The following is a 22500-nucleotide window of genomic DNA, read 5'->3' as shown; positions in this document are numbered from 1 at the left end:
ATTGTGCTTTCTTTCTCAAGGTAGAAGGGGGATATGCAATATATATATTTTTAATTTTGCAGTGAATGTCTGGCTATGTCCCAAACCACTGAACCCTAAAACTCCACTGATCTGGTGGGTCCTTACATCATCATCCAGTTTGTCTCCCAGCCTCTGGAGTACATTTGTGTCTTATCAAGTCACATTATTAATGTTTAGCTGCTTCTGGCTCATATAATCTGACTAGCATGATGTCATTGATGTAGTGGACACATTTAGTGTTCTGAAAAATACCCAGATATATGGCAGAATGTGCTTCTATCTATTCACTAAAATAATATGTATTTCTTAATTGGTAAAGTAGGTAAGACATTATTAAAATGACAGTTAATTTTCAAATTTTCTATAGTATAGTTGAATTTCATTAAAATATACATATATTTTTTTGCAAAAAGCCTATTGAATCCAATAGGAACTGTAGTTAAGCACTACTAACCATAGACTCTATAAGAGGGTCCCCTCTCTGAGCCCCACATTTTGGAGGTTCACTGGCTACAAACTACCTTAGAGGCTGAGGAGTCTGCATGGCCATGGGGAATATCCACATGGATAGCACCTTTCCCTGACTTCTAGACATCCACTCCAGGTTCTAGGATCTTGGAATTTCTTTTTTTTTAAAGATTTTATTTATTTATTTATTTGACAGAGAGAAATCACAAGTAGGCAGAGGCAGGCAGAGAGAGAGAGGAGGAAGCAGGCTCCCTGCTGAGCAAAGAGCCCCACGTGGGGCTTGATCCCAGGACCCGGGATCATGACCTGAGCCGAAGGCAGAGGCCTTAACCCACTGAGCCACCCAGGCGCCCCAGATCTTGGAATTTCTTATCCAAACAGCCCTGAGCACATTTCCAGACACTTTGGGGGTCCCTTTGCAGGATCTGTCTGCCAAGTCTTTATTCTTCTTCTTTGTCCTTTGAGAAGATTAAAACTCTGGCATTTTCTTTAAAATAAAATTGTTCAAAGAAAAACACAACAAAATACTTAAGGAGATATTTTACTTGACTTCCAGTTGAAAGGAGAAGAACTCTCTTCGTAGGAAACTGTAGTGGAGATGTTTATTCCAGTTCTTCTGTTTCAGAGGACATTTCCCCTCATCTTACTTAGGAACTGAATAACATTCAGTGCTTGACTGCACATCTGGGTTCCAGATGCCCCTGCATGTTCAATGTTTCCCTGGAGAAAGTAAATACCTACCCTGACCCAGTCCTTATGAAATAGAGATAGAAAAATATCAGGGCCAATATGTGTTGGTTGATATTAATGTCATATAAATAATACATAATATGCATTACATAAATATGTTAAATAGTTTATATTGATTGTGGTCATCCTCATTGCTTAGAAATTTATATATTAAGTTTTATAATTACATGATAATTTTTAAACACAGAGAGCTCTTATTTGGGTTGCTTGGAATAGTTTCCTTTACAGAAGCATGCACAAGAACACTGAAAAATAAACTTCAATGTTGATGATGATAATGCTGATTGAGGAAGATATGCTTCAGTATTTTTTGAAACACTCTTCTAGAAGGTGTAATTATAGCAGACAAAGAGCTCTATTTGAAAGAATGTGATGTGTTCCTTGTAACTTGCAACAAAACTATGTAATTATTCTCACAGTTATTTAAATTTAAGAATTTGTTCCCTTGAAGCCTGAAAACCCATCTGTGCCTGAGTCTCATTTCCCTGATGTTAAATGCCATAGCACTCAATATTGGCATCTTTTAACCAGCAGAAGCTATATTCAAATTATAGCAGTTTGCATTAGCTGCAAGCTTAAAACCACCATTTATATTCCTTGAGTTTTTCTTAGTTTGTTTCCCAAATTTTACATGTATATCCAGCAAGCTCACTTTATCTCTTTCATGAGGCTGTTTCTCTGATTCCCTGATTAGTTTCACTTCCTGGACCTAAATCCTAAAATTACCTGGAGACCAATTGGCGTGAGTTGTAAGCAGAAGGTACACAACATCAAAACATGATATGACAACCATACTTTATTCATTTTCTTCATGTCACAATGATTTGTAACATCTTAGCCAAAACCACCTCCCCCAAACAAAACAAAACAAAACAAAACAAAACAAAACAAAACAAAACTCCAAACCCAAAACCCCTAGCCTCATGCTAAGGTACTTCAGGGCAGACGTTTCTCATAAAAGAAATCAAGCTCTACATCCATTCCTCCTTTAGTCTAAAGATTCTTTATCAGTAAGTGACAGCTCAGGCTACTGATGACAATACAATGTAAGGCTATCCGGGGGTCTGAGTGAAGTCATGGGGAAAGATTAGAATGACCGTCAATGTGTGCTGCTTTGAATTTCCTTCCTTGTCCCTATTCTCAGTATCCGAAATATATGTGTCTACTATGACTTGGACAGAAAATGGCAATTACTCTGCTGAGATATTTGTATTTTCTCAAGATGTCCCATTCTTCCTTACTTGTTCCCGATACTGTAAGATGAGATTTTTAGAAAATGTTCACTTCTCACATCTCCTACCCTCCCTGCCCTTTCTCCCAAGGAGAACTTTGGAGAGTTACCAAATCTGCCCCCATGCACCCCAGTCCTATATTTCCATAAGTGGTTCCATATTGTCAGATTTAAAATATTATTAGCATTTCCACTCTATTATATTTCATCTCTTTTAAGGATTTTATTTAAATTTCTCTTGTCCACTCCAAAATAGACTGTTTTTGTCCCTTTCAGATTTGTTTGTATTTTCTCCTTATAAGTAGAAATTGTGAAACACTTTGAAATGTAGAAGGTACCCTGACAAGCATTTTCCATCTGGGTCATCTCTGGCTTTGTCTTTGAGTGGGTTGTTCTATAACTCTACAGAGATAGATGTTAATTTATAGAAAACTGGAAGTAATGCAAAAAAAAATTCTATTCATAGAAATACAAATCGCATTTGATGGAATGCAATTAATCATCGTCCTGAGAATATTGACTAGTTTTGCCAGTTTTTCATTTCTTTGTTAAATTCATTTCAGCATTCCTTATTTGACTCTAAATGAGTGCTACTTTGAGTTCTATTTTTAACCATATAACATAGTTCTGTTTTTCCTATTAGCTAAAAAGTAATAATGATTAATTAAATAAAACTTTTAACACATGCTTATTTATTAGGTGGGAGGGAGGGAGGGCCAGAGGGAGAGGGAGAGAGAGGATCTTAGCTGAAGTAGGGCTTGATCTCAGGACCCTAAGATCATGACCTGGGCCAAAATTAAATCAGATGCTTTACTGACTAAGCCTTCCAGGTGCCCCAACATATGTTTATTTTATATTGATAAGAGATTCATGATTTTGCCTCTTTTGGAGAATCATTTTTTTTTTTTATATTTTTCTGAGGTTTCAAACCGGTTCTATAGAAATTTAACCCATCCATCAGGAAAAAACAAAACAAAACAAAACTACTCCAGGCCTCTCTACTGGTGTCCACCATCTTTTTCCTGCACTCAGTTGTTCATACAACCCAGTTGCAGTTTTAGGCAGGAGTGACAGACAGCTTTGAGTTGGGGGTCAGGAGAAGGGAAATAACAGCACTCCTGGGTCTTCAATTATTTGTGTTTCAAAGGTGGATGATTAATAACACCACAAGGAAAATGTATAAGATTAACAGCTTTAATAATTGTTGGCCAGTCCTTACTGTAAACGAAAATGGAATCAAGTGTGAGGCTAGGGAACTTGTACATAGAACATGGAGCTTTAAGACATCTTGAAGGATTATGGGGTTGGATTCCATGCCTAGATGTATCTTTGTGTCTTGAGTAAAAATCAAGAAATCATCATTTAAACATGCTTTGTTCAGTTTCAGTTTTTAACTTTCATTGACAGGTCATTTTTTCTTTTTCAGACTTATATTTTTCCTTATACTTCTTAAAAGATTGGTCATGCAGATTTGATCACTGAGGAAAACCACTCCAAAAAGTTACTTATTTTCAGAAATATGTTTATTATATCCATGTGAATTATCTAAAAAAGCCCTATATCAATTAATGCTTATTTATTTTATTTTTAAAAATCCACATATATTTTAAATGTACTATTGGATCCTATTAGCTAGGATCTTGTTGAGAATTTTGGTATCCATAATTATCAGGGATACTGGTCTGAAATTCTTTTTGACAGGGTCTTTGCCTGGTTTTGGGATCAAGGTAATGCTGGCCTCATATAATGAGTCTAGAAATTTTCTTTCTGTTTCTATTTTTTTGAAACAGCTTCAGGAGAATAGGTACTATTTCTTCTTTAAATGTTTGGTGGAATTCCCCAGGGAATCCATCAGGTCCTGGACTCTTGTTTTTTGGGAAGTTTTTGATCACTGCTTCAATCTTGTTACTGGTTATTGGTCTATTCAGGTTGTCAATTTCTTCATGTTTCAGTCTTGGTAGTTTATAGGTTTTCAGGAATGCATCCATTTCTTCCAGGTTGCTCGATTTATTGGCATCTAGCTGTTGATAATAATTTCTGATAATTATTCTTATTTCCTTGGTGTTAGCCATTATCTCTCTCCTTTCATTCATAATTTTATTAGTTTGGATCCTTTCTCTTTTCTTTTGAATAAGTCTGGCCAGTTGTATATTGATCTTATTAATTTTTTCAAAGAACCAGCTTGTAGTTTTGTTAATGTGTTCTACTGTATTTCTGATTTCTAATTCATTGATCTCTGTTCTAATCTTAATTATTTCCCTTCTTGTGTGAGGGTTAATTTGTTGTTGATTCTCCAGATCTTTAAGGTGTAAAGACAGTTTGTGTATTTGGGATTTTTCCATTTTTTTTGAGTGAGGCTTGGATGGCTATGTATTTCCCCCTTAGGACCTTTGCAGTATCCATAGGTTTTGGACCAATGTGTCTTTGTTCTCATTGGTTTCCATGAATTGTTGAAGAAGTTCTTTGATTTCCTGGTTGACCCAAACATTATTGAGCAGGATGGTCTTTAGCTTCCAAGTGTTTTAATTTCTCCCAAACCTTTTCTTGTGATTGGGTTCCAGTTTCCCAAAGCACTGTGGTCTGAGCATACGCAGGGAAAAATTTCAGTCTTTTGGTATCAGATAAGACCTGATTTGTCACCAGGTATGTGGTCTATTCTGGAGAAAGTTCTATGTGCACTCGAGAAGAGTAAGTAGTCTGTTGTTTTAGAATGGAATGTTCTCTATATAACTATGAGGTCCATCTGGGCCAGTGTGTCCTTCACAGCTCTTGTTTTTTTGTTGATCTTTGGCTTAGATGATCTGTCTATTGCTGAGAATGGAGTATTGAAAATTTTTTAAAGAACTATTTAATATTTCCGACAATTCAAACTCTATACCAGTTTCCTTTCATGACTTTGAAACTAAAAAAAAAAAAAAAAAAGAAAACCCAAGGACTCAAGATACCCAAAACTAAATTTCCAAGTGCTTTCAAAGCAAACTTTATACAGAAGTCTGTTTTCTGCCATGAATCACTTTCTTTACCCTCACCACATCTTATCACTTCTCCCAGGCTGCAAATTTAGTGGAAGAAGATTCTATCATTTCTTATAATTTTTTAGAGTCATAGAAGGACAGGGTTTGATACCTGTATTTATGACATAAGAGCTGTGCCCTCTGCTCTGTGAACTGGGGCAAGGAATGTAACCTTTTGAAGTATGTGACATGGATAAGAATAAGTGGATTGTACAACTGCTGTGAAGATCAAAGAAATTGTATAATGTTTGGCATTAATGGTAGCTATTATTACTTATATGAATCGCATGGCAAGTGCTGTCAAAGATAGAATGATTTAATATTGGGCTGGCATCTAAAATGCTGTGAATATTTGAAGCTGTATTGTTCCTTGTCCTCAAATCTCATTAGAGTAACTCAGAGGTACATCAACTTGAAATCATTTCAAGTACACAGTACTTATAACTAGCCATCTGGGTCAATGTAAATAAGACACTGTTGCTTATGAGTAGTTTAGAGTTTTATGTTACTACACTGATTGGACTCCACAATTTTAAAGCATATTTATGATTAAATAATCCATGCTATATCTCAGTGTCATTACAAAACTGAGAAAATTAACGATTTCTAGGCTATTGATTGGAATAATATTTCTTATGCAATTTTTAATGTCCCATATGAAGTTCTTTTGAAAATATTAAGACTTCTGGCACCTGGGTGGATCAGTGAGTTAAAGCCTCTGCCTTCGGCTCGGGTCATGATCCTGGGGTGCTGGGATCGAGCTCTCTGCTCGGCAGAAAGCCTACTTCCCTCCCTCTCTCTCTCTCTCTCTGCCTGCCTCTCTGCCTACTTGTGATCTCTGTCTGTCAAATAAATAAAACAAAAAGAAAATATTAAGACTTCATTTGGTTTGTATAGTCTACACTACTAGTTACATACTCAATATCCTTTTGACCCTACTTTTTTTTTTTTTTTTTTTTTTTTTAAGATTTTATTTAGTTATTTGACAGACAGAGATCACAAGTAGGCAGAGGGGCAGGTAGAGAGAGAGAGGAAGGGAAGCAGGCTCTCCGCTGAGCAGAGAGCCTGATGTGGGGCTCGATCCCAGGACCCTGAGACCATGACCCGAGCCGAAGGCAAAGGCTTAACCCACTGAGCCACCCAGGCGCCCCTTGACCCTACTTTTTAATAGAAACCAGGAAACGTACCTGGTAAACTTCCGTTGTAGTAATATACAGTGTAGTAATATACAGAGTTTAAAAATATAAGAAAGCCACTTCCACTAAATATCAGTAATCTGTTGCTAAAACAAAATATTCTAAATAAAATGTACTACATTTTAAAACCCAACCAGTATTTCAAGTGTAATCAAGACACAGTAAAATGCTTACATATGTACATGTATATATGAGTGTTTAAGTGTACATAAAAAACTATTAGTTATAAAATGTTTGGAATACCACATACTATTTAAAAGTGCTACTAAGGAACAGCTTTTAAAAATGCATTTACATGGGATCTTTAGGATCAACAATATGTGAGATACATCTTTTAAATTATGGATTCTATTTATTAATTTTCAGTGTGCGTATTAAAACATCTACACATGATTTCCATAGTTTCCAAGTTGTGTTTGGATTCTAACTCAAAATTATCTTCACATTTACATATTACCATATATATTTATTTTTAGTATATACATTTTTAAAAGCATATACTTTAACTTAAAAATATATTGAGACATGCATATATCCAATAGGCTTGCGATACTCTCTAGAAAATTCTTGTAGTTTCTTCTTTAGTCTCTTTTGCAGCTAGAAGTAGCCATGTGACTCAGTCCTAGCTAATATGATTTCAACAGAAGTTTACTAGGTACATTTCCAGAAAAGTTGTTGTTGTCATCCTAATAAAGGTGTAAAGTCAGTGGGGGGCATATCTTTTGGCTCTCACCTTTTTTCTTCTTTTTGTTTGGAATGCCCTGGGAACTGTCTGTGGGGCAATCATATGACAATTACAGGACAAATATGGCAGAGCACATAGAGAGAGGTTCTTTTGCCTTTGATGACTTTCTTTTTCTTTATTATTTTTATTAACATATAATGCATGTATTTTATTAACATATAATGTATTATTTGCGCCAGGGCTACAGGTCTGTGAATCGTCAGATTCACACTTCACAGCACTCACCATAGCACATACCCTCCCCAAAGTCCATAACCCAACCACCCTCTCCCCCCCCCTCCCTCAAGCAACCCTCAGTTTGTTTTGTGAGATTAAGAGTCTCTTATGGTTTGTCTCCCTCCCAATCCCATCTTATTTCATATTTTCCTTCCCTATCCCCCAAACTCCCCAACCTGCCTCTCAAATTTCTCATATCAGGGAGATCATATGATAATTATGGTAATTGTCTTCCTCTGATTGACTTATTTTGCTCAGCATAATACCCTCTAGTTCCATCTACATCATTGCAAATGGCAAGATTTCATTTCTTTTGATGGCTGCATAGTATTCATATACATATATGTGTGTGTGTGTGTGTGTGTGTGTGTGTGTGTGTGTGTAAAACAATCTTTATCCATTCATCTGTTAATGGACATATAGGTTCTTTCCAAAGTTTGTCTATTGTGGACATTGCTGCTATAAACATTTGGGTGCACATGCCCCTTCAGATCACTACATTTGTATCTTTAGGGTAAATAACCAGTAGTGATTGCTGGGTTGTAGGGTATCTCTATTCAACTTTATGAGTAACCTCCAAGCTGTTTTCCAGAGTCTTTGATGACTTTCTTGAGAAGCTATGTTATTTTCACATATAACTCTGAATGTCCTTATACATGAGATCATAACATTTTTTAATTTATGATATGATATTTAGGTTATTACACATAGTCAAATGAAGTTCCAGGTAACAGGACTGTTTTCTTCCATTCTGTACAAGGGTTTCTAGCCTTGGAAGTTCTAACAGGAGATCTTAATTCTTGATTCTTCCTGTATTCTTCACCAATTAAGTATTTCTCTTATGAGGAAACATCCTCAACAGAGAAGGTGTATAGAAGGAAGTTTGGAGTGGTCAGCATGTAGGTAGAGCAGTCAAATCAATTCTGGTGACAAGTGTTAGAGCCACGTAGATCTCTCAGTCCACTGAAAATCTTCCTGCAGATGACCTCTTTTGTCAGACAGATAGAAAATTGACATCTTGCTTTAATGTTTTCAGCTATTGTAATAGAACTGTGCTGTTTAAGGTAATTCTAGCTATTGTAACAAATGGCTTGAGACTATAATAAGTATAGTGCTTCCTGGCCTGAACAACAACAACAACAAGAATTTATTTAATGCTCATTCAGCTGTCTCAAACAAAGATACCTGGTTAGCAGGTGGCTTTCCTCCATTTAGTGATTTGTAGAGATGTTTCTTTCATCTGATGGCTGCACTTTTCCATATAGCCTTGATGTCATTTGCTTCCAGGGGGTTGGGGAAGGAAAAGGAAAAGAAAGAGAGTATGGAGAAAGAACACCTGCTTCTTTCAAGTTTGGGATAGGAAGTGATACACATCACTTCCACTCACATTCCATTGGCAACACTAAGTCACATGTGAGAGCGAACAGAAGCAAGCATGCTGAAAAGTGTAGTTCCTAGCCTGACAGCTAATTTCCAAGCAAAATTTCTTTTTGTTTTTTAAAAGATTTTTATTTATTTAAGCGAGAGAGAGCACATGCGCAGGAGTACAAGCAGGGGGATGTGCAGTGGGGGAGGGAGAGGGAGAATCTCAAGCAGACTCTCTGCTGAACATGGAGCTGGCTGCAGGGCTCAATCTTACAACCCTGAAATCATGACCTGAGCTGAAATCAAGAGTCAGGTACTTAAACTTCTGTGCAGCACACAGGAAGCATAAGTGGTAGTAGACAGCTACCAACTAATTGTGGTCAACAATATTAGACCAAAATTTCCTTTATAGTGGCCCTTTAAATTATGGTTATCTAATTCTCAGGTAAAAATAAACATCAACAATGAAAAATACTTCCATGTATATGACAAAACTTTCTACTGTAATTCATAATAAATTACTGATCTACAGAATAATTGTTTTCATTTGTTAATGCATGATGTTTCTTCATAATCTTTATGCAGCTAAAAAAAAGTTTCACAAACTGATAAATAGAAAATGGAGTCATTTCTTAATTAATTTTATATATAATGAACTTTGGGTTTTATTCTGTGGGTGGCTGAGTATATGGATCTAAAAGGGGAATCAAACTTCAGATTTATTTTATAAAAATAATTTTTTTTAAATAGATGTGAAGGAGACACTAAAGCTGTAAATATTCAGTTTGTCAGTTTCTATTGATGCTGATTTTCATGGGCACATAAAGTACTGTGATTATTATTATTTTAACAAATTTTACAGTGTTGCATAAAAACACTTTGGGTTAATTTTTGGCAATATTTGGTGATTAAAGTTTTGATTTTATTAGTCCACATATTTCTTCTTTAAGGAATAGCTCTTTTCAGGCCCACAGAAGGAATGTCTTCTTAACATATCAATTCTTCTGGCCTTGATGGTATTTTAAAATGCTATGGAAATTGAAAAGTTGTATTTGGAAGAAACACATCCATTTTAAAACTCTAAAACACAGATAAGAACACACTTCTTTTTTTTTCTCCCTATGATCCTTCTGCTTTAAAGGTTTTAAATCCATTATTGAATTCTACTTTGTGTTCTTATAAATTTGGGGATAATATTCTGTCTTTAGATATTCAATTTCTTATCTATTGTGGCAATCAATTTGATTGCAAGAATCCAATAAGGAAACACCTTATTTGTATAGGAGCGATGAAAAACAATGTTGATTTTTAACAAAGTTTTAAATCTGCCTTATTAATATGCTAATTTTTCTGTCCATCTCTAATAATAGAGGAATTTTTGTCTAGCAGAGATATTTTATTGGTCTAGTAAAAGGCATGCTTATATTGTGATTATTGAACTTGTGTCAAATATTAAACTGAAAAATATATGCAACTAAGATCTTAAAGAATTTGGGGATTTGGAGCAGGCTATCCTTTGAGCACTGCTGAATTTAAGGACCTTAAATTTATACGTGAAGATGGATGACAACAGAATAATCCTCAAAATATTTTGCTGTCAGTGAAATCTGTATGTGAGGAAATAAAGAACAACATGAAGGTTATATGAATTCTTTTGATGCCCTTGACATTTTGCCAAATACCAAGAGGATCAAGAACATTAGAACAAGTGTGGTTCTTGTTTTTGGAGTTTAACAATAAAATTGAAGCAACAGAGTGACTCTGAAATTGAGACTACAGATACTTTTTTTTTTCCCTCCAAATAAACTCTTCATTAACAGGATATACCAGATAAGGCCATGATTTTTGTGAGCAGTACCCTTCAGTGTGAAGTCAACAAACACTACCGTAGGTCTCTTAAGACCTATGGAACATATATACTCTTGAATTAAAGTACAATTTTGGGGGGTCAAATACAGTAAAGGAAATACATTGACAAATACATGAAACATAACTTTTATTGTGCTCCATAAAGAGACATCAGGCTTTGCAAAATTACAGATCATTTGAAATATGTATAAAACATCAACCTAGGTTTTTCTTCATGTGAGGATACTTGGCCTTCTAGAATCCCGTGTGATACCTGTTTAAAGAGGCTGTTGAAGGTACAGGTACACTTTTTGTTTGTTTTTACACTTATCCTCTAAATGAGAAAGCCCTCATTAGCCTCTATTTTTCAAATGAGAGAATTAAGGATATTTTGATAAATTATGAAAGAACACTGAGCTAGTAGGTGATAGATCTTAAGATGAGTCTACCTAAAACCCAGTCTTAATCTGCTTCTTTGAGGTGAAGCTGCATGTTTTACTACCTGGAAGATGAGTTCAGGGAGCATAGTGATCGACACTCTCTTTTCCACCTATGGGGTCAAATAAAAAATTCTTTTTGTTTTAATTTTCTTTTTCTGTGTTCCAAGATTCATTGTTAATGAACCACACCCAGTGCTCCATGCAATATGTGCCTTCCTTAATATCCACAACCAGATTCACTCAACCCCTACCCCCTTCCCCTCCAAAACCCTCAGTTTGTTTCTCAGAGTCTACAGTCTCTCATGCTTTGTCTCCTCCCCCAATTTCCCCCAGCTCACTTTTCCTTTCCTTCTCCTAATATCCTCCATGTTATACTTTATGCTTCACAAGTAAGTGAAATCCTATGATAATTGACTCTCTCAGCTTGACTTATTTCACTCAGCATAATCTCCTCCAGTCCAGTCCATGTTGATACAAAAGTTGAGTAATCATTCTTTCTAATGGAGGCATAGTATTCCATTGTATACATAGACCATGTCTTCTTTATCCATTCATCTGTTGAAGGGCATCTTGGCTCTTTCTACAGTTTGGCGACTGTGACCATTGTTGCTATGAACATTGGGGTACATATGACCCTGAGAAAATTGGATAGCTATATATAGAAGAATTAAACTTCGCCATTCTCTTATACCATACACAAAGATAAACTCAAAATAGATAAACTACCTCAACATGAGGCAGGAATCTATCAAAATTCTAGAGGAGAACATAGGCAGTAACCTCTTCAACGTTGGCCACAGCAACTTCTTTCATGTCTCCAAAGGCAAAGGAAACAAAAGCGAAAATGAACTTTTGGGACATCATCAAGATCAAAATCTTCTGCACAACAAAGGAAACAGTCAACAAAACAAAGAGACAACCCACAGAATGGGAGAAGATATTCACAAAGACACTACAGAAAAAGGGCTGATATCCAAGATCTATAAAGAACTCCTCAATCTTGACACTCAAAAAAATCACATCAAAAAATGGGCAGAAGACATGAAGACACTTCTCCAAAGAAGACATACAAATGGCTAACAGACACATGAAAAAATGTTCATCATCATTAGCAATCAGGGAGATTCAAATCAAAACCACATTGAGATACTACCTTACACCAGTTAGAATGGCCAAAATTAACAAGACAGTAAACCACAAGTGTTGGAGAGGATGTGGAGAAAGGGGAACCCTCTTACACTATTGGTGGGAATGCAAGTTGGTCAGCCACTTTGGAAAACAGTGTGGATATTCCTTAAGAAATTAAAAATGGAGCTACCTTATGACCCGGCAATTGCACTACTGAGTATCTACCCCCAAAATTTCTTTCATTTTTAAAAATTTTTTTTCTTTTTATATTTTATTTATTTACTTGAGAGAGAGAAATCACAAGTAGGTAGAGAGGCAGGGAGAGAGAGGGGGAAGCAGGCTCCCTGTTGAACAAAGAGCCTGATGTGGGGCTTGATCCCAGGATCCTGAGATCATGACCTGAGCCCAAGGCAGAGGCTTTAACCCACTGAGCCACCCAGGTGCCCCCCAAAATGACTCCTTTGTAAAAATGCAGATCACCTGCTCTCAAGTTATATTGGTGCTTCTACTGGATATTGGTGCTTCAAGTGTGAGTAACTTGAATATATAATTATAGCATCTTAAAGATTAATCCTTATCTGATACCTTTTATTTAGTGTATCAGTACCCTCTATAACTTTTCATGATTATTCTGTTTTTTTGTTTTGTTTTGTTTTGTTTTAGAAACTTCCAGAAATGTTGACCATATTCAGTAGTCTTTTCTGGTCTCGGTTTAGAAAATAATTTCAACACCTGGAGCCAATTCTGCTTTCTTATACATTTTCCCTGTTGTTCTTGGGTAAATCAATTAAAAGAATAATTTAAAGAACAAAACTTTGGGTCAGATGGCCAAGGACTCCCCTCCTAGCTTGCAAACAACTTTCAGAAAATTAAAATTAATATTTGTGGAAACAAATTGCCCAAATGGTCCTCCTTAAGGGAATCTGGACTGAGGAGAATTAATCATCTTTCCCACATGGCATATCTAATGTCACTCTGAGGATCATCATTCTTCCTGTCAGCCAGAAGTTGATGGGGCAACTGGGTGCCTAAGTCATAAGCAGTGGCTCCCTTTGGCTTGGGTCATAATGCCATTGGATTGAATCCCACGAACCCCATGTTGGGATTCTTGCTCAGCAGGGAGCCTGCTTCACCCTCTCCCTTTGCCTGATGCTTCCCCTACCTGTGCTCTCTCTCTCTGTCAAATAAATAATTTTAAAAAAAAATATTAAAAAAAAAGAAGTTGAAAAAATCATGGTCATAAAAGAGCATGTATGGAAAATTTTACTGGCCATGCCCAGAATTAAGATTAAAACTTTCAGTAAAAATGCATTGGTTAGAATCTAGTCAGGGCTATTCTAAAAACAGAAGAAGGTGGGAAATAGAATCTAAATGTTTGAACAGAAAAGGGGAGAAGACTATAGAATTTGATGGTCATATAGCAGGATTTACCATAAAGAAAAATTGTTGCTTTTTTAAAAAAGCATTTTTAGTTATACATTTAACAAAAAATGTAGTCTTCTTATAAATAATCAAAGCATTACAGATAAATGTTGGAAGTTCCCTTTGATCATTACCACAATTTCTTCTGGTCCTCCCCCAGGCATAACTGCAATATGAAGTTTATTGTCAATTCTTGCAGATTTAATTCTCTTTAATATGAGAGACACAATCATTTCGGGAATCTAGGTCAAAGGATGTATGGAGTAGCTTGTGTAATAAAAGTGATTACATAAGTGGTTACTAAATGCACCCACTCTTCTAAGAGCTTGGCATATATGGACTCACTTAATCACAGCAATGAACCATGAGGTAGGCACCATTATTACCATTCTTATTTTACATACAAACAAACTGAGCTACAGAAAACAATAAATTGTTGAAGCTCACATAATTAATACCATGTAGGTCTGATATTGGACTATGTGCCCGTTTCTTCCAGAGTCTCTGTTCTTTACCAGTATACCCCACTTCCTCTGACTGAAACAATTCAAGATGAACTCCAGTCATAAAGGAGTAGTAAAGACTAGAACAATCCTCAGTTATCAATGAATAGAAAACTGGAGAAATGTGGAACAAGGGTTTTCAGACATGGGTCAACAGACAATGGATACTTGTGAGAAGGAAAACAATTGAGGTGTTTTGTTTTTGTTTTTGTTTTTTGTTGTTTGTTTTTCTTAAAGATGTTATTTATTTATTTGAGACAGAGAGAGAGAGAGAAAGCAAGTACAAGCAGGGGCAGGGGGAGGATATAGAGGGAGAAGCAGACTGCTCACTGAGCAGGGAGCCCAACACAGAGCAACATTGAATTATTAAGTCTTATTAGCTTACTGGCTGGAGGATATATTTGTATTGTGACACAGAAAAAGGAACCCAGATAGAGGCCACTTTTCTCATGAATAGTATGAGACATAGATCAGAGTTCAAGGAGGGTGAAACAGCTAGAATTTGTGGGGACAGAGTACCAAGAAGAAAAATCTGTCAACAGAGAGTTCCAGAAATCTCCATGAAAATTTCTGTTGAGTCTTTGAACACCATTCTGCATATGTGTAGAGTGCAGTATCAAAAAGTAATTCCAAGGAAAGAATGATTATCAGGGACCATTGAAGCCTAAACTATCCAGAGCTCACACAGGAACAAGAATCATTTCTCTTTTCACCAATCAGAGTGAGAGACACTGCTGGCAGCAAAAGGCTTTCAGCACAGACCTCCAAAAGGACCTGCTTTAGTGCAGCTTAACAAACAAAAAAGAATACTGAAGATCTGCCTTTTAAAAACCTTAAAAAATTGGTTCAAAGAGAAAATGATAGCAAATCTTACATTAAATCTGAATAAATACTCCAATACATGGGGGGGGGCGACGACAAAACAAAACAAAACAAAAAAACAAACCTCTAAAAGATAAAAACAGAACTGCAAGCTACTTTACTGCCTGACAGAGCCAATTCCAAAATTTTTCAAAAAACAAACAAGATCTAACACTCAGTAGCATAAAATTTATGAGGTCAAGTATGCAATCTAAAAATTACTAGCCATGTGAAGAAGGAAGAAATGTGACCCACAATGTAAGAAAATAGTCTGTAGAAACAGACACAGAAATGAGAGATGATGTATTTGTAAATAAGAACATTAAAACTAGTTTTCTTAATATGCTCAAATTAGATATTCTTAATATGCTCAAAAGAAAAAGAAACAGTAAAAAGAAAAAAATTAAAAAGAAACAAATAGAACTTTTGAGTTAAAATTCAGTATCTGAAATAAAAATTTGACTGGATGAAATTATAAATAAATTGAATTCTGCAGAGGAGATGATTCTTGAACTTGAAGACATAGCAGTAGAAACAAACAAAAATGAAGAGATCAGAGAACAATAAAGACTAATCGTAAATTGATAGAGCCATATCATTTTCTGGGAAAATATAAAAAATATAATATAAATATAATGTGAAGCCCAGAAGGAAAAAAAGTTAGGAAATATTACCTGAAGAAATAGTAAACAAATGATTCCCAAATATTGAAAATTATAAACTTACTGATACAAAAGTTCAGTGAACTATGAGCAGGATAAATACAAGTAAAACAATACCAAGGAACATCAAAATCTACTTGCTAAATACAAGTGATAAAGAAAAATCTTAAAAGTAGTCAGAGAGGGGCGCCTGGGTAGCTCAGTGGGTTGGGCCTCTGCCTTTGGCTCAGGTCATGATCCCGGGGTGCTGGAATCGAGCCCCACATCTGGCTTTCTGCTCAGCGGGGAGCCTGCTTCTCCCTCTCTGTCTGCCTACCTCTCTGCCTACTTGTGATCTCTTTCTCACCCTCTCTCTCTCTCTGTCAAGTAAATAGATAAAAAAATATTAAAAAAAAGGTAGTCAGAGAAAAAATGTTATATTGAAGAGTAAATATAAACGTGACAGAATTCCCACCAGGAACCATGTAACCCAGAAAACAAGGAAGGTATGTTTTTAAAGTACCCAAATCACCCCCATCAATTTAGGTATATATAGCAAAAATATCTCCCAGAAAATTAAAAAAGAATAAAGATTTTTTTTTCAGAGAAGTTTTTCAGAGAAATAAAAGCTAAGAAGTATTCTTTATCAGCACAAACTCACTACAAGAAATGCTAAGGCAAGTTCTTCTATCATAAAGAATATGACACCAGGTAGAAATTTGGATCCACACAGAGAAATGTCAAACTCCAAAAATAGTTAAAATACAGATGAATATCAAATGCATTTTTATTATTTTATATGCTTATAAAGATAGTTGAATATCAAAAGCAGAAATAGTAACCATGAATTTTGAAGGTATAATAAAAGTAAAATTTTAATAAATTTTAAAATAAATTAAATAAATTTTTAATAAAAGTAAAATTTATAACTAAAATAACATAAAATATAAGTTAAAACCACACTGTTATATTATTTCACACCCACTGGAATGGCTAAATTTAAAAATACTGACTTGAGAATACATAAAAAGTGATAGAATGTATGGGATTACCTTTACAGGTAATAAAAGATTGTAGAGCCCAAAGACCAGTCTGAACCATGCTAGACTCCTGACTCACAGAAAAAAAGAAAATAAAGGTGTGTGATGTTTTAAATTTGTGTGTGTTTAAGATGTTTTAAATTTGTAGTTATGTTGTTACAGAGGATTGATAATTAATACAAACCTGGTACCAAGAAGCAAGTGACAGATCATGTTCACACTGAACTGGAGCTCTCATACATTATTTGTGAGGATATAAAATGATACAACTTGAGAAACATTTTGCTCGTAGTCTTTTCTCAAGGGAAATGAAAAAGGAATATCCACACAAAGTCTTGTACACCACCAAACATCTGTTAACAGTTGAATGAGGGGTAAGCAAACTATGGCATATCCTGTGGAATACGGCTCAGCAATAAAATGAAATAAACTACTGATACATGCTATAAAAGTATCCTGAATGGAAGAAACCAGTCACAAAAGAGCACATAGTAAATGTTTCTACTTATATAAAGCTCTAGAAAAAAATTTAATCTTTTATACCAGAATATAGTTCAGTGGCTGCTTAGAGCCTGGAGTGGAGAGTGTAGTATAGGAAGAAACAACAACAAAAATCTGAGGTACTCTAACAGTCTATAATCTTGATGGCTATGGTGGTTAAACCATGTAGCCAGTTGTCAAAATTTATCATACCACACCCTAAAAATAGGTTTATTTCATATGTGTAAATAACAGTAGTTGGCCCTTCTGTGTGGTTTTGCTTCATGAGGTTTCAAGTTACCCAGGTCAAGCACGGCCCATCTGAAAGACATAGTCCTCCTTGTGACGTATGGTTAAAAAGTCAATAGTTGCCAAACTCCATGTCACAATGTGTATTTCAGTCTCTTCACTTCATCTTGTTATGTGAGTATTTTATCATCCCACATTATCACAAGAAGAAGGGTGAGTATAGTATGCTAAGAAATTTTGAAAGAGAGTCCACATTTATGTAACTTTTATCATAGTATATTGTTATAATTGTTCTGTTTTATTAATAAATATTGTTCATCTTTAACTGTGCCTAATATATAAATCAAACTTTATCATGTGTGTTTATATACAGGAAAAAGCACAGTATACATTGGGTTTGGGACTATCTGCAGTTTCAGGCATCCCCTGGGGGTTCCTGGAACATATTCCCCATGGATAAGGGGGAACTACTGTATACATAAATAAATTTTATATTTAAAAGAAAGAAAAACGAGGTGAGGAGTCAGAAGGATCTGTGATAGTTTTTGTATTGCCATTTACACTAAGAATAACCTTGGGAAATTTCTTAACTAAACCTCAGGTTCCTTGTCAATAGAATGAGGGTAATAAGAACTTTCTTGCTCAGCACATAGGATTAATTAATATGTATTTTCTGAGTAATTTAAACTGTAAATATTGTGAAAATGTAGTTTTTGAAATTATTTCTTCTCTCATTTCCTGGCCCCAAAACCATTCTTACAACTGAGTCAAGAATGCATTCTATTGGAGTAAAAACAAATTTGATTTCTCTGTATCTATTGGCATCCTCCAAAACTAACTTTACTATACAGACAAACTTGTGAAAGTTGAGATTTATAAAAATCAAATATATGTTTTGAGAATGAGAAACATGGACTTTAAGGTCAGTCAATTTATTCAACTTTTGAACTCTAACATTTATGTGCTGCAGTGATTTACAAAGGATTTAGCAGAAAGAGAATGTTTAACCTTATATCTGAGTATTTCTTTTCTCTTTTATTATATAATGCAAGTTAAGAATTGTTAAACATTTAGAAAATGATATAAACATCCTGTTCAGAGGTGCTAAAGTTAAAAAAAGGGTGACTATTAGGCCATCGCTGACAAAAGATAAAATGCAATCAGAGACAAATGTGAACTATTTCTATTTCTTTGTTTTGTTTTAAATTTGTTCAAGTGGTATGCAATGTGCTTTTCATTATCTGAGGCTTGAGGGAGGAAGCAGCAACCAGATATTGTGTCTCTATAGAAATGAGTGAGGTTTCGTCACAACAGCCCTTATATTTCATGGCCAAAGGTCAGCCTAATATATCAGTTAGAAAGGGTCATGATGGCCTTTTTATAGTAAAAAAGGCAATATTTGGTCAAAGACCTCTGGAACGTCTATTACGTTTCCAGATGTCTCAGCAACAGCTTTCAAATAACCATGATTTTTGCTAACCCTAACCTAATTTTATTAGTCTAGACATTGAGATAAAATAGGACTCATAGACTCTTCTAAACTGGTTCCTCTCTTCTATCAGGTGTGAGTGCACTGTCTCTTCTTTGCCAGTTTTTGCATGTGATGGTTTCCAGGAACTCCTTTCCAAGAGTGAGATCATGCCTGGAACGGCAACTGCCAGAGGAAGGTGAGAGACAGATGGTGGCCTCACAGTTATTCTTTCCAATTCTATATTAGGAAATTACATAGAAAAAGTCTGCATTTCTAAATGTATGTCTAGTAAAATGAAGTTCGTGAACTTCTTTTATTCTCTCAGATGACCAATAATTAGGATTTTGTCAGAGTATCAATAAATCTAAAAATAAATATGGAACTCCTAAAGAATTGCATTATTCAATATTATAAGAAAATTATTATAGCAAGGAAATTGTTAGTATAGAGACAAGAAAAGTGCAATTTATAGTACAGGACTCAAAATAATGGATATTTCACAGCATTTCCTGTGACCAGCAGACAGAACTTAGAGTTCATGCAGTCTATAGGGTTGAATATTTTAATCTGTGTTCTCCCTGCACTTTATCCATTTCTTCTTTTAATCTTGCACACATTATGTCTTCTCAAAAAGAAGAGGACATGAGAGAGGACGATTAGAGGTTCTATTATAGAGGAAGCAAATGAGAAAAATGTGTGAAATAAATTACTTTGAAGGTTAATAGAAACAAAAAACTCATGGTAGAAGGGAAAATATCTGGTTTCTAATTTTAAGTATATGCTAACTAGCTAGTTGACATTTGGTTTGGGTTGACCTCTATCTCCGGCTTTGAAGTCTGTATCATAGGGGTTTGTAAATGACAAAATCCTTGTTTTTTTTTTTTTTTAAGATTTTATTTATTTATTTGACAGACAGAGATCACAAGTAGTCAGAGAAGCAGGCAGAGAGAGAGGAGCAAGCAGACTCCCTTCTGAGCAGGGAGCCTGATGCGGGGCTTGATCCCAGGACCCTGGGATCATGACCTGAGCTGAAGGCAGAGGCTTTAACCCACTGAGCCACCCAGGTGCCCCAAAATCCATGTTTTTAAATCTGTCTCAAAGAGATGGGAGGTATACATAATTAACATAAGAGAAATCTCAAGGGTTTCTAAAAGCAAATATTTTTTTAAAACCTTATCAAATCTATGCCTTTATTGTGTCTTTTGGTGAATGTTCATCTACCTAGTCACCCAAGCCAAAAATATGTGAATCGTACTTAATTCCATACCCAATTTTAAATCCATGTTAATAGTATTTAAACAGGGCTAATGTAGTCTGGTAGGCCAGCATGTGAAGTTAGGCAACATTGCCTTTTTTAGAGGTTCTCAAGCTATTCTGAACCAACTAGTCTTTCAAATTTTGTAGCTTATTAGCTTACATGGCATCAAAAGTATAACATAAACTGAGTCCATTCATTAATGTATTTGGGACTTAGGGCCTAATGAAAAATAATTTGAACATGGTATGCTTTGGATTTCAGACCTGTTTGATAGATAGGATTCTAACAGAAGCTGAATGGAAGGGAGAAACAAGATCTTTAAAAAAAAATGAGTAAGCTAAAACCTTGGCAATGTCTGTTATAGTAAGGCACTACCAGAATATTGCAAGGAAAAGTAGTCCCAGGTATAATGTGAAATATACTTAATATATTTCCTACTCACTTAGCCTTCTCACTCCTTACAGTAGCCAGCATGTAAACTGGGTTTAATTACATGTTTAATAATGCTGTAGGAAGTGACAACAAAAGACAGAAGCTTTGTTTTAATTGAGATGCTGTTATCTTTAGGTCTCAACAGGAAAAGTTGCTTCTACCTAAGACTCTAAAATTAACAGTTATATTTAATTTACATATTTAATCATCATGGTCACCCCTCCTAAGCCTTTGGATTTGAGTACATTCTATTTGGGAACACTACTTCAGTTGAGCCAAAAGAATCCCACACACTGGGACTTACTGGCTAGGGAGAACTAAGACACAGCAATTGCACTTAGGTATCTCTTGAATACTTGCGCTCATTTTTTATCTCTCCTGGCATTGATGTAGTTTAGACACTTATCTCAAATGGATTCTTCTCAAGACTTACAACAGAATGTTCTCTAGTCCTGTCCATTCCAAGTCATTCTCTACTCTGCTGCCAGAGTCATCTTTACAACTTAAAAATTTGATCAAGTTATTTAGTGCTTTAATGACTTTAGTGGTGGCCCCTGACTTATAAAACAAAATGAAATCCCTTTCCAAAAACCACAAAAATGTGTCTAGCCCTGACTTCTGCAATTCTCTCTCATAAATTGAACGTGTATGTAGAACACATATATGTGGGTATATGTAGTGTATATACACACCTGCATATATACATACAATTGTCATTTTTCTAATACTTTCTGAGCACTCACTGTTTGCATTTTTCATTAGAGGAGCTTACATTTCCATCGGCAGAGATGAATAATAAACAAACCCTCCCCTAAAACATTTAAAATAAGTAAAGATAGCGATGTGTGCTAAGAAAAATAAAAGAGGGCATGAAATAGAGTGACTAAAGTGGGGATAGGGAATGAGGGCTACTTCAGAATGGTGTAGGGAGAGCCACCAGAGGAAGTGATTGATGTCTGAGGTAAGACTTGAAGTAATCCATTTACACAAATAGCTGGAATAAGAAAAGCCAGAGAAGAACAAGGATAAAGACCCCCCAAACTGAAAAGGCCAGAGTAGGTGGAATATAGTTGAAAAAGGATGGAGAGGATTTGTTTAAAGTTAAAGTGAAAAAGTCAGCAGGTTCAAATTGTGTCTAATAACTATTCTGTTAACAAGAAGAATAGTAACAATAATAACACTATATAACATATGTAATATGTCAAATATTATTTCAAAGAAACATTAAGTCATTTAATCCTAACAATATCTCATTGCAAAGGTACTGTTATTAATCACTGTTTTGGAAATGAGGAAACTGAGCCCAAGTAAACAAATAGCTTGCCCCAGATAACATAGAAAAAGTCATATCTAGTAAGTGGTAGAATCTGTTATTAAATAAGCAATCAAGCTTTAAAATCAAATTACTATTCTATACCATATGTAGACATTTGTCAGACCAAATAAATATTTTGATTACTTCTAAGTGCAATGAGAAGCTAATAAGCGTCAAGCAAGGAAGGTAAGAGTTACCCTTTAAAAAGTGACCTCTGGTCATGTGTGTGTTTAAGATGGAGTACTTGCAAAAATGGAAGCAAAAGGATCAGTTAAAGGACAAATGCAGTCATTAAGAGAACAGATGATCATGTTTTGGACTAACTGTTAGTAAGAAAGCTCATGAGAATTCGTCAAATTCCAATGTTCATCTTGAAGGTAAGGATAAAAGATTTGCCAGTTGATGA

The sequence above is a fragment of the Enhydra lutris genome, unplaced genomic scaffold (genome assembly GCF_002288905.1).
Source record: "Enhydra lutris kenyoni isolate GAN:26980312 unplaced genomic scaffold, ASM228890v2 scaffoldscaffold3, whole genome shotgun sequence".
NCBI classification, from domain to species: domain Eukaryota; kingdom Metazoa; phylum Chordata; class Mammalia; order Carnivora; family Mustelidae; genus Enhydra; species Enhydra lutris.
Note: the sequence above shows the minus strand (reverse complement) of the source record.